The sequence below is a fragment of the Meles meles genome, chromosome 6 (genome assembly GCF_922984935.1).
Source record: "Meles meles chromosome 6, mMelMel3.1 paternal haplotype, whole genome shotgun sequence".
NCBI lineage: Eukaryota > Metazoa > Chordata > Mammalia > Carnivora > Mustelidae > Meles > Meles meles.
The window spans coordinates 147406868-147419691 of NC_060071.1; the positions used below are offsets into that span (position 1 = coordinate 147406868).

Sequence of the window (12824 nt, forward strand, 5' to 3'; positions counted from 1 at the left end):
ATTTTCTCTGTTTATTTGATCCTACAGATAGATGCTAAGAATGTTTAAAGATTACGTCCTTATTCTGGATGAATTTATATATTTGTTTATTTACTGACTTACTGTTAGAAAGGAGGGGCAGAAAGAAAGGGAGAGAAAGAATCCTGAGGAGGCACCATGCCCAGCATGTTTTAATCAGTGGAACACTTCATTTCAACCTCGTATCTGTCTTGACACGGGGATAGATCCCATGATCCTGAGAACATGACCTGTGCCAGAATCAGAAGTCAGGCACTTAACTGACTGAGCCATGAAGGTACCCCTTGGAGGAATATATTTATATTCGTTATTGTTGATGGACCAGTGATAGAATCATTAAAGATGGAGCACTGGGGATTGTCCATAAACAATGAATCTTGGCACACTACATCAAAAACTAATGAGGTATTGTATGGTGACAAAACATGACACAATAAAAAAAAGGAAAAAAATAATAATAAAAAATTAGAATATATGTAAAGAAGAATCATTAAAGAAAATACAAATAATAAATTAAGAGGAAAAGTTAATTATTCCCTAACTCTGAACATAATATGGTCATGTCAGTAATAAAATTCGCAGACGCTGATGCCCTTCCTGAAATAGTTGTTTCCTGGCTGTCCCTTCTTTCGCTAAGGATTATATAGACATGAATGATTAAGAGTCAGTTTCATTGTTCTGGGTCAGTGTCACGGTTGACGTTTTCCTTTTTGTTAAGAGACAAAGATCTATGTTATGAAAATTTTTGGATTCCTAAAAGACTGAGGAACATCAATGTGGAAGGTGAGTATCAGTGGAGATTAAATTTTTTTCATTTTTTCTGTCATTGACTGTGGTTTGTACTTCTCAGAACGGACAGATTCAAGCTAACCAAGCATTAGTCCACGGGGGCGAGCTCTATGACAGCTTCGATGTGAGAGACTCACAGGGACCCATGTGAGTCATAGTCCGATTTCTTCTCTTTGTTTCCGTGATTTTTTCCGGCTCATTTGCCGTATTATTCGAAAATTCCATATAGAATCACAGAAGGCTAACTGTAGCTCTGTGATAAATATTGAGTTTTAGAAAACACAGTATTGATTAATGCGTGTATGGAAAACTGAGATAATTAATGAAGGATACTGATGTATATTCAATTTAAGGACATAAAAACTCATTTCATTTTTTGTGAATAATAGGATTTTAAATTATCAGTGAACTAGTGATTCACTCCGTCTCCAAAAGGCTGTCACAAAGAAGGAGGGTATCGGATCGATGATGACCGTTGGTGGCGTGTGAGTCCTGTACGATGAATACGTGGAACTCTGAAGTCCAACAGAAAATTAATCTAGTCCGTTCTCGTTATTATTTGTAACAGACAGATGTCAGGAACATAGCAAGATCTTGTTTTTGGTTTTAGTGTGCATGCATTTATATGTATCATTACATATACATATATGTAAATATACACATATGCACACAATGTATTTACATATATGTAAACATAAATTTACATATATGTAAATACAAATGTAAATTTACATTTACATATAGGTAAATAATCGATCCTATAAATAAATAAATAAATAAAAATAAAAATAAATAAAAATGATGAAGAGAGGGAAGCACTGTCTATAAAAAGGTGTGGTTAGGCAATAACTAGGACTCAATTTATTAATTTATTATTAGTGATTAATAACTAATACTGTTACTGTAGCATGAAAAGCCCGATGTGCAGTTAGAAGCCCATCGTCCTTGGCTGTTACCTCTACAGCTAAGGATGATATAGACGGGATCAGTCACGGATAGTGCTCGTCGTCTGGGTCAGTGGTAATTTGAAGTTTGTTTTCTTGAGAGAAAACATGCATACACCAGGTTAATGATGGCCCGGATGACTGACTGTGTGGGAGGGGAAAGGCAAAGACCAGTGGAAACAGTGTCTCAGCCCGTGTTGTCGTGTGCTCTGCCGTACGCTCCCGAGGACAGACACCGCACGCCTGAGCTAGGATCCTCCCTGACCATGAGGTCCAGGCTTGCATCTTTGTTTTAGGAGTCGGAAGACCAATGTGAGTAATAACCAACGTTCTTGTCTTGACTTGGGTGGCGTGTCCAACCCTCTTTACTGCAGTAATAAAAAAGATGAAATCTACTCAGATTCCTGGGTAGTGATACTCAAATGGCCAGCTGTGTCCTGGTGACAGATACGAGGTTGAAATGAAGTGTTCCACTGATTAAAACATGAAAAACTGATAATAAATATGACGGAGGTGTAACGTGGGCATGGTTCCAGATACCTATCAGGGCGATCAAGGCTCTTTTGAGCTTTTGTGAATCATACAGTTTTATAATTAGTGAATTAATGGAATAATAAACAGTGTAGAAATGAATGAAGAGAACGCAGTCTTTCTGGGTCTGTGATAACTGCCGGCGCATGAATCACGGACGATGAGTGATGCGTGTCTGGAACTCTGAGGTCCACCACGGAAGAGATGTGGTCTTTCTCTTCGTGCATTTCCATTCTTGATTGTAATTGGATCAATGAAACACCAATGAGGAAATACATTTTAAAAAAGTGAATTGTAGAAATATTGTCCAATTTTAAACATATGCGGGCAGGCAAGAAGTACTATTAATATAATTTGAAAATGCTAAAGTCCATAGAGAAATAAATGGTACATGACTGTTCCCTCGTCGACTTGGATGGTGTAGACAGGTCAAGTTACCGACAATGTTGATGAACTTCGAAGCGTTCCTTTTTACAAAAGATAATGAAATGAATATTCTCCAGTAACGATTTCCTGAAGGCCTGACCAAATAAATGACAGATGTAAAGCAAGGGTAGTGAAAGAATGTCTCATTTTTTTTCTCCTGTTCTGCTTGGTACACTTCAGAACAGATGCTCCAGCTGATTCCACCGCTGCCCTGATCACGGTCGTTACGTTGCCTGCGTCTTAGGAAAGTAAAGCAAGGTGAGTAGTAATTAGAGATTTTGTCTTGGTTTGGGTCATTTGTTTAAGGATATTCACAGTATTATTGAAAATTTATAAATATAATAAAAAAGTAGGGCACCTGGGTGGCTCAGTGGGTTAAGACTCTGCCTTTGGCTCAGGTCATGATCTCAGGGTCGTGGAATCGAGCCCTGCATCGGGCTGTCTGCACAGCAGGGCGCCTGCTTCCCCCTCTCTCTCTGCCTACCTTTGATCTCTCTCTGTGTTAAATAAATAAAATCTTTAAAGAAATAATAAAAAAGTAAATTATGGCCCAGTGATAAATAGGAAACATATTGATTATTGATACTATGTAACACTGAGATTGATTAATGAGAGAGAGATAATCTGTGTTGGCAATTATTCTATAGATAGAAGTTAGGAATAGCCAATTTATTAATTCTTTGGTCATTGTTAACCAGGTATTTTACTATAATCAATGAATTAATGATTGAATTCATACAAATGTAGAAAGAATAAAGGCAAAGTTGGTCTTTTATCTGCGTGTGAGGATGACTGGTGGTGGGTCAGTTATGGAGGATTGATGGTATTTATGTCGATCGCGGAGGTCCCATTCAATACACAGTCCTTCTCTCTGTTTATTTGATCCTATGCACAGGTGTTCGGAAAGCACAAAGATAATGGTTTCACTGGGTCATACATTTATATTTATTATTACAATTGGATCAAGGGTAGAACCACTGAGGAATACGAATAGTGATAAACATAAACACATGAAGCATTGACAGCCCTGAAGACCGGTGTATAGGCAAGAAATACTAATGAAAATTGCAAACCCTGACACCCATTAAGAGCTAAATGGATAAGGACTGTCTCTTCTCTAGCCAACAATCATTTAGACATGAACACTTCAGAGTCAATTTTATGGTTCTGGGTCAATCTTAAGTCTGAAGATTTTTGTTGCTGTTGTTAAAACAAACAAAAACCAATATTAGCAACATTCATAGATACCTCAATGACCGAGTAAATGAAATGTGGAAAGCAAGAATCAATGGAAATGAACGTTATATATATATATTTTTTTTATCATCGACGGAGCTTTCCATGTCTCAAAATGGACACATTTGAACTGATGTAAGCAATCCTGCCTGGTGGCGAGCTCGGTGGTCACATCCCTCTGTTAGAGAACAGAGAACAGCGTGAGTAACATCCCGTTTCTGGTCTTGGTTTCCGTGATTTTATTATTCAGGGAATTCATTATATTACTTGAGAGTTCCATGTAGTAGAATCACAGAAGGTCAACAAGAGCTCAGTGACAAATACTGAATTGTATGAAACATGATATTGATTAATGCCTAAACGAATAACAACATAATTTTAAAAGAGATCTATTGATGTGAGAATGTTTCTATTTACAGATTAAGAATATCCTGAGTTTTCTTGGGCTTCTGTGAATGACAGGGTTTTAACATTATTACTAGCGATTCAATGAGTTACTCGACAGAAACGTAGAATTGAATGAAGGGAAACGGACATCGCTGGATCGATGATGACCGCTGGTGGCGTATGAGTCGGATATGATGAATACGTGTCTGGAACTCTGAGGTCCAGCAGAAACGGATTCTGGTTTATTGTCATCTTTGAGGTGACTCTGTAGACAGATACCAAACACATACAAAGATCTTGGTTGTGGGTCCTTCTGTTCATGCATTTTCTTTTAATTTTTATAATTGGATCAATGAAACAATCAATAAAGAAGCATATAAAGATTAAAGCAGTGAAATCTTGTCCGATGATAAAAATAGGTGGTTAAGTAAGGAATAGTGTTAGTGCGTATTTAAAATGCTGATGTCTATAAGGGGACATATGGTATAGGACTTGTTCTTCGAGGATGATGCAGTTATGGATAAGTAATAACCAATGTTCCTATTCTTTATCGGCTAGATTGATAGTGTTCCTTTACTTATGAGAAAAAAAAAATGCAGTATTGTAGTTCATTACTTAATAAGGGAGTGAATTAAAGATGGGATGCCAGGGTCTGTGAACACAATATCTCAGTCCTTTTTTTATCTTGCCCTACTGTGTACTCTTCAGAACGGACACACCCGAGCAGATGTAACATTTTCTATGGTCCTGAGTTCTGTGCTTGCCTCCGTAATAGAAGGATGGGGATTAATGTAAGTAACAGTGAAATGATTTTCTTGGTTTATGTGTTGTTTAAGGTTTAAGGTCATTCACTGTATTATTAAAAATCTACGGCATATAATGAAAAGAGGCACTGTATTTCCCTGATAAATGCGGGCTATATAAACTATTATAATGGTTAAACCATGCATGATTAATGTGGAAAGCAAGACTCAATGGAAATAAACGTTCAATTCTATGGTTTATCATCGACCATGCTTTGCATGTCTCAAAATGGACACATTTGAGCTGATGTAAGCAATATTAATTAAAGGATAATTCATTAAAGTAATTAAAGAGATATATTGATGTGAGAATTATCTTGGTAGAAGTGGGGACATTTGAGTTCTTCCTCAGTTTTTATGAATTACAGCATTTAAAATTATTAGTGCATTAATGATTCCTCAGTAAACAACTAGAAATGAATAACGAAAAAGAGGGATAATACTGGATCGATGATGACCACCGATGGCGTGTGAGTCATATATGATGAATACGTGTCTGGAACTTCAAGGTCTAACAGAAGAGAAATCTTGTGCATTCCCATTGTTTGAAGTGATCCCGTGTGGACAGATGTCCAGAATACACGAGGATCTTGTTTTTGCTGTTAATTTTCCTGCATTTTCTTTTAATTTTTTGATTGGGTTAATTAAATAATCAATAAACCTAAATAAAGGGGAATGTATTGAAGCATTGTCCAATTATATGATTATGCAAGAAATACATGATTATGCAAGAAATACTATGAACATTCTTTGAAAACTTAGAAGGGAGAGCTACGCAACTGTTAGATGTGCATATGGCTAAGGATGCTGTGGAGAGTGTAAGTCGTAGACAATGTTCAGATTCTGGGTCATTAGTAAATCAAAGTTGTTCATTTTCTCAAGAGAAAAAATATATTTACACCAAATTAAGAGTTGACCAACAGTGGATTTAAGGAAGGGTTAAAAGCACGGACCAATAGAGAATGTCTTGACTGTTTCTATGATATGCTCTGCTTTACACTCCGCAGGACGGACAGATTAGACCTGCTTAAAGATTCTCCCCGATCAAGGGCCCTCGGGTTGTATTTTTGTACTGAGGAGACAGGAGACGGATGTGAGTAACGGTCCAAGTTCTTGCCTTGTTTCTGGTATTTTGCTAAGGATATTCATTGTGTTCATACAGAATATGAATTACAACCAGAGAAGGCCAGCTGAGGCCTAGTAACGAATACAGGATTAAAACGAACTGTGACATCGATCAAGGCGTTTATGAAAAGCAGAATAACTGATGGGAGATAAGAGTGATGCGTGAATGATTCCAGATCCATACTATAGATAACTGTTCCTCCTTCAGGTTTCGTGAATCATACAGTTTTAAATAGTAATTAGTGAATTACTGAATTAATGAAGAATGTAGAAATGAATGAGAAGAAAGCGGTCTTTCTGGATCAGTGATGATAACTGCCAGCGTACGAATCACGGATGATGAGTGATACGTGTCTGGAACTCTGAGGTCCAACACAGAAGAGATGCGGTCTTTCTCTCCATGCATTTCCAGTCTCGATTATAATCCGATCAATGAGATATCAGTAAGGAAATACGTAAAAAAATACACATTGTAGGAACATTGTCCAATTTAAAAAAATATGTGGGGAGGCAAGAAGTATTATTAATACAATTTGAAAACACTGAAGTCCAAAGAGAAGTAAATGGTACAGGACTGTCCCCTCTTTGGATTGGATGAGATAGACAGGACCGATTGTAGACGGTTTTTATATCCTGGGCCACTGGGAAGTTCAAAGTAGTTCATTTTTGTGGAAGACGATGAAATAAATATTTTTCAGTAATGATTTCCTAAATGCCGGGCTAAATGGAAGAATTAAAGCAAGAATCAGTGGAAGAATGTTTCTCTCTCTCTCTTTTTTTGTCATACTACTCTGCTCCGTATTCCTCAGAAGGGACACACCCCAGCTGACGGTAACATTTTCCAAGGTCGCCAGCCCTCTGCTCGCATCTGCGTTGGAGGAGCATGGAGACCATGTGAGTAAGACTCAGAGCTTTTGTCTTGGTTTATTTAGGGCTATTCAGTGTGTTTATTCCGAAGTATTAAATAAAATCAGAGAAGGCAAAATATAACAGTGTTTACTACTGGATTGATATGTAGCATTATTTTTACTAATCCGTAAATGTAACATCAAGGTCAGTTGATGAGAGAGATTGAGTCACTGTAATATTACAGAGACAGACATTAGGAATGCTGAAGGACCATATTCTTATATTTTGATTTATGTGTATTTTTTTATTAGTGAATTAGTAAATAAATGTTTATGAGAAGGGAAAGAAAGAGTCTCAGACCAAGGATGACAACTGGTGGTAAATGTGTTTGGAACTCAGAGCTGATCCATAAATACACTAGTCTGTTTCTCCTGTGTTTGGGGATCCTCTATACAGATGTCAGTAATAAATAAGGATTTTGTTGTTGATGTTAGTAAGTAATTTATGAAATTTAGTAATTGATTTATGAAACTATTAGTAATTTATGAAACTATTAATGATAGGATAAATGAACAAATGTATAAATGAATAAAGGTGAGGAGACTGAAGTTTTGTTTTTGGTAAATATAGAGCAAGGCAGAAGCATATTAACATACAATGGATAGAACGGACAGAAAGGACTGAGTGTGTTACATCTTTGACCGGCGTTGATTAAGATCATGAAATGCTGGAGTCACTTATTGTCTGATGCAGTTCCAAGTTTGAAGTTTATTTTTAAGGTAAGAATAAATATATCCATTAAGTTAATAAATGCTTCCATGATTATGTAAGCGAGTGGTGGGATGCATGGGTACGTGGAGAGAAAGCCTCCATTTTTCATCCCCGTCTGTGTTGTCCTCTTCACAACAGGTGCTCGAGCTGATTTCGTCTTCCGTTGGCAATCAGGATTGTCACGTGACCTTCCTTTTGTGTTAGGAAATGGAACAAGGAGAGTAATGGTCAAAAATGTTGTTTTTGTTTGGGTCATTTGTGTGTGTTCGTGGTATTATTAAAAAGTAATAAGTATCATGAAAAGGTTCACTATGGAGGACTTATAAATATGATGTAAAACATTGTATTCATTAATTTATTACATAGCGTTGAGTTTGATCAATGAAAGAAATAGAAGCTATGTTGGCAATGATTCTATATTCAAAGTTAAGGGCATTCAGGCATCTTATTCTTTGGTTTTTGTAAATTACACTCATTTTAATGTTTTCAGTGAATTAATTATTTAATCAATACAAGTGTAGAAAGGAATTGAGAGCAAGGGGACTTTTACTGGACCAGTGATGATGACAGGTGATGGCTGATTCATGGATGATGGGCAGTGCGTGTCCAGGTATCTGAGGTCCAACATAATAAAATCTACTCCTTCTTTTCTATTGGATCCTGTACATGGATCTTAGGAATACACAAAGATCATGTTCTTATTTTGAGTCTATACATTTGGGTTTGTTATTATTAGTGGATCCATGATAGAACCACTAAAGAAATATGGAAATTGAAAATATTTATGTTCATTAGGAAGTGAGTAGAGAAGAGGTGTTAACCTTCTTAGCTAAGTGTTATACTGGTAAGAGTCTAGTCTCTCTGAGTCAGTGTCAGGTTTGAGGTTGTGTCTTTAATTAAGTGAAAAATAAGTGAGACAATGAAATATGGAAAGCGGGGATCAGTGGAGATAAGGTCTTAACTTTCTTTTTTCTCATTGACTGTGTTTTGTACTTCTCTGGACAGGCACACTGAGGAAGCATTGTGTTATGCTGGTGAGCTCCATGATTACATCTGAATGTTAGAAGCGCAGAGAGCCCTGTGAGTAGTCGTCAAGTTCTTGTCTTGGTTTCAGGTTTTTTTTTTTGGTTTATTTTTTTTTACGATATTTGGTGTATTTTGAAAAGTGCTACGTAGAGTGAAAGGTAGCCAACTGTAGCCTAGTGACAACTATTGAATTCCTGTGAAATAGTATATTATTACATGCATGAAATTTAAGATAATCTTTTTCACATTATCTTTTTTTATTTTTTGGTTTTTTTAAATTATGTCACAGGTGAAATTTAAGATATGTAAATGAAAGAGATATACATATATGTATTTTTTATTTCTTTTCAGCATAACAGTATTCATTGTTTTTGTACCACACCCAGATACATTGATGGGAGAACAATTCTGTATGTGGACTGGGGTATCATGAATAATAAGGTTTTAAATTATCGTTACTGAATTAACAAGTTAGTAAACAATGTAGAACTGAATGAAGGTAAAGAGGGGCCATACTTGATCGATGATGACCACTGGTGGTGTATGAGTCATACACGATGAATACTTTCTGAATTCTGAGGGTCAACACACCAGGAAATGTAACCTGTTGCCATCCTTTGATGGGATCTTATACACAGGAGTCAAGAATAGATGAGGTTCTTGTTTTTAGTTGTGTTCATGCATTTTTATTCTATTATTATATTTGGATAAATGTTTTTTTAATAAAGATTTTTATTTATTTATTTGACAGAGATCACAAGTAGGCAGGGAGTCAGGCAGAGAGAGAGGAGGAAGCAGGCTCCCTGCCGAGCAGAGAGCCCGATGCGGGGCTCGATACCAGGACCCTGAGATCATGACCCGAGCCGAAGGCAAGGGCTTAACCCACCGAGCCCCGCAGGCGCCCCTGTCCATTTATTTCTTAATGGGTATCACTGCTTTCAGTGGTTATTACTGATACAATTTGCTTCATCACAAACTTTAACAGTGAGACAATGTGCTGCCCTTTTGTTCTTTACATATTTATTTGTATTTGCTTAATAGTTCCATCATTAGTCCATTAATAACAATGAATCTCTGGCCACAAAATCGCTATGAGAATACGATCTTTGTACATTCCAGACATACATTCACTGAAATAATTCCAAAAAAGGGAATAGACTAATTAATTTCCATGTTTGCCATTCATACATGAGCAGTCACGTTTGGGCCTCATTACAGTCACTAATGTCTATGTGTTTTTATTGAATTAATTAATCAATTGACTAACAACAATACAATAAATGCTTAGAGACCACAAAACTTGAAACAAGAGCCTTAAATATCTCCAACATTTGTCTTTAGAATTATTTCCTACTGACAGTATCTTTCATTAATTAACTGAAATGTTGCCTATATAGATAATTAATATAATGCTTCTTATTAGCCTCAAATTTACTATCTGGCTATGGTCGTGATCCTTAACATCACATCGCATTATTAATTGTGCAGCTACAATCTATTTTTAAAAGACCACCAAACCAACTAAAGAATTTTGACTATTACCCACATTGTTTCCTGTGCTCTTAATACGTAGATGCAACCACAAAGCTCGTGGCTTTGGTGGAATGTCTGAATCAGACGGGGGGCGGGGGGGTGGCATTTCAAGGAGCACAAGGCAGAGCAGATGATCAAAAAATTGAGACCTTACATCATTGGTCCCTGCATTCCACCTTTTATTCCATCCATCATGAATAAGCAATTAATTGGGATAACATATTTTATTTTTCTTAGGAAAATGAACAGTATCAGTCTTGTAGCAGACAGCATGAACACTGATGGTTACTTAAAGAATAACACCATCATACCGTGTATTTCCTAATAGATAATTGTTTGCAAAATATATTAACAGTGTTTCTTGTCTAACCGCATATTTCTGTAACTGGACAATATTGGGCCCACTTCATACTTACTTATTATTTCCTTGATCCAATTAAAAAAATAGAATATATCAGCATAAAAGACCAAAAAGGAGATTATAGATTTATTTACAAAACACTTATCCATGGGGCGCCTCGGTGGCTCAGTGGGTTGAGCCTCTGCCTTCGGCTCAGGTCATGGTCTCAGGGTCCTGGGATGGAACCCCACATCGGGCTCTCTGCTCAGCGGGGAGCCTGCTGCCCCCTCTCTCTCTGCCTGCCTCTCTGCCTACTTGTGATCTCTGTCTGTCAAATAAATAAATAAAATCTTAAAAAGAAAAAAGGAATGGTCAAAGTTCTCACCTCTTTGAGGTCATATATCCTTTGATAAGGAGGAGTGAATTTTATTCTCTTTGCTAGTGAAATTGAGTTTTTCCTTTTGTAAGATAATATACACACATTGAAAACAATAAATAAATCCTGACTCTGAAATATGGGGCGCAAGGGTCAGTGGCGGTTGGGGGTCAGTGTTTTCTCTGTCACCCACTCTGCTCTGTCATCCTTGGAATGGATGCCGTGGAGCTGCGTGAAGCGTCTTCCATGGTCATGAGCTCCTGGTTTCCTCTGTAGAAGAAGAGGACAGAGGTTAATGTGAGTAAGAGTTAAAATTCTTTTCTTGGTTTTCATATGTTTTTTTAAGTGGTCTCCATGCCCAGTGTGGAGCCCGACGTGGGGCTTGAACTCACAACCCTGAGGTCAAGACCTGAGCGGAGACCAGGAGTTGGCCACTTCACTGACTGAGCTGCTCGTGCACCCCTCCCTGTGTTTTCTTAAAGGCTATTCACTGTTTTATTAAAAAGCCTGAAATACAATTTAAAAAGGCAACTGCATCTCAGTGGTAAGTATGGAGCATATGAAATACTGATTAATCCATGTGTAGAAAACTGAGGATAATTAATAAAAGAGATACATTGATACGAGAATAATCTATGTACGGATTAGGGATACCAGAGCTCTTCTCGGGTTTTGTTTTTCATAGTGTTCAGAAATGATTATTAATGAATAAATGTTTTAATCAATAAATAGAAATGAATGAAGAAAAAGAAGGACCATATTGGATCGATGATGACCGCTGGTGGCGTATGAGTCGAACGCGATGAATACGTGTCTGGAACTCTGAGGTCCAACACGAGAGACATACGGTCTTTCTCTTCATACATTTATGTTCTTTGTTAAAATTGGATCATTGAGGGGTGCCTGGGTGGCTCAGTGGGTTAGGCCTCTGCCTTCGGCTCAGGTCATGATCTCAGGGTCCTGGGATCGAGCCCCGCATCGGGCTCTCTGCTCAGCAGGGAGCCTGCTTCCCCTCCTCTCTCTGCCTCCTTCTCTGCCTACTTGTGATCTCTGTCTGTCAAATAAATAAATAAAATCTTAAAAAAAAATTGGACTATTGAAATACAGCTGTGGAACCGTGTATTTGTGAGACTGGCACGCTGCCTACTGCGCTAAGGAGGCAGGTGGAACCGTGTATTTAGAAGCCTGTGTATTTGTACCGTGTATTTGTAGAAGCCTGGTCCAATTTAAAAAATACGTGGGAGACAAGAAATACTACTAATGTATTTTGAAAACATTGAAGTCCAGAGAGAAATGAATGGTACCTGAGCGTAACGTCTCTGAAGGAAAGTTACAGGCAGCGTTTATGACCTGGGTCAGCGCGAAGTTCAATGTAGGTTCGTTTTCTTACGAGAAAAATGAAATAGACTTCAAATAATGATTGCCTAAATGCCTGACTAAATGAAAGATGTAAATCAAGGGTAAATGGAAGACCGTCTCCTTTTTTATCATCTTCTCTGCTCTGTACTCCTCAGAACGGACACGCTCCAGCTTATTGCAACATTCTTCCAAGGTCACGACCCTCTGGTTGCGTCTGTGTTAGGAGTTAGGAGTCCGTGTGAGTAGGAGTCCAAGTTCTTATCTTGGCTTGTGTGGTGTGTTTCAGGCCACTTACTGTGTTGTTCAAAAGA

At 37.5% G+C, this 12824-nt stretch overlaps 1 long non-coding RNA gene, 6 other non-coding genes and 2 pseudogenes across 17 annotated transcripts in view; all 9 read left to right on the forward strand.

Annotated features, from left to right (window-relative positions):
- LOC123943113 overlaps nucleotides 1-12099 on the forward strand; it is a 56106-nt gene extending 44007 nt beyond the window's left edge. For 8 of the 11 annotated variants that reach the window (XR_006818572.1, XR_006818578.1, XR_006818580.1 and 5 more), the window contains 9 exons: nucleotides 869-954; nucleotides 2889-2966; nucleotides 3604-4144; nucleotides 5040-5122; nucleotides 6142-6227; nucleotides 7069-7153; nucleotides 7739-7887; nucleotides 8018-8959; nucleotides 11501-12099. This is a non-coding gene — a long non-coding RNA (uncharacterized LOC123943113). The remainder of the gene's footprint in view (nucleotides 1-868; nucleotides 955-2888; nucleotides 2967-3603; nucleotides 4145-5039; nucleotides 5123-6141; nucleotides 6228-7068; nucleotides 7154-7738; nucleotides 7888-8017; nucleotides 8960-11500) is intronic. The other 3 variants (XR_006818576.1, XR_006818577.1, XR_006818573.1) reach the window with 3 other exon arrangements.
- LOC123945176 lies at nucleotides 1266-1333 on the forward strand (annotated as a pseudogene).
- Nucleotides 2405-2476, forward strand: LOC123945186. The gene has a single exon (XR_006819095.1). It is a non-coding gene; the product is annotated as a small nucleolar RNA SNORD113/SNORD114 family (small nucleolar RNA).
- On the forward strand, nucleotides 4485-4556 carry LOC123945161. The gene has a single exon (XR_006819076.1). It is a non-coding gene; the product is annotated as a small nucleolar RNA SNORD113/SNORD114 family (small nucleolar RNA).
- On the forward strand, nucleotides 5578-5649 carry LOC123945171. Its single transcript, XR_006819085.1, has one exon. It is a non-coding gene; the product is annotated as a small nucleolar RNA SNORD113/SNORD114 family (small nucleolar RNA).
- Nucleotides 6558-6632, forward strand: LOC123945169. The gene has a single exon (XR_006819083.1). It is a non-coding gene; the product is annotated as a small nucleolar RNA SNORD113/SNORD114 family (small nucleolar RNA).
- Nucleotides 8430-8504, forward strand: LOC123945185. The gene has a single exon (XR_006819094.1). It is a non-coding gene; the product is annotated as a small nucleolar RNA SNORD113/SNORD114 family (small nucleolar RNA).
- LOC123945174 lies at nucleotides 9422-9492 on the forward strand (annotated as a pseudogene).
- LOC123945166 lies at nucleotides 11916-11987 on the forward strand. Its single transcript, XR_006819080.1, has one exon. It is a non-coding gene; the product is annotated as a small nucleolar RNA SNORD113/SNORD114 family (small nucleolar RNA).
- Nucleotides 12100-12824: the final 725 nt, after the last annotated feature.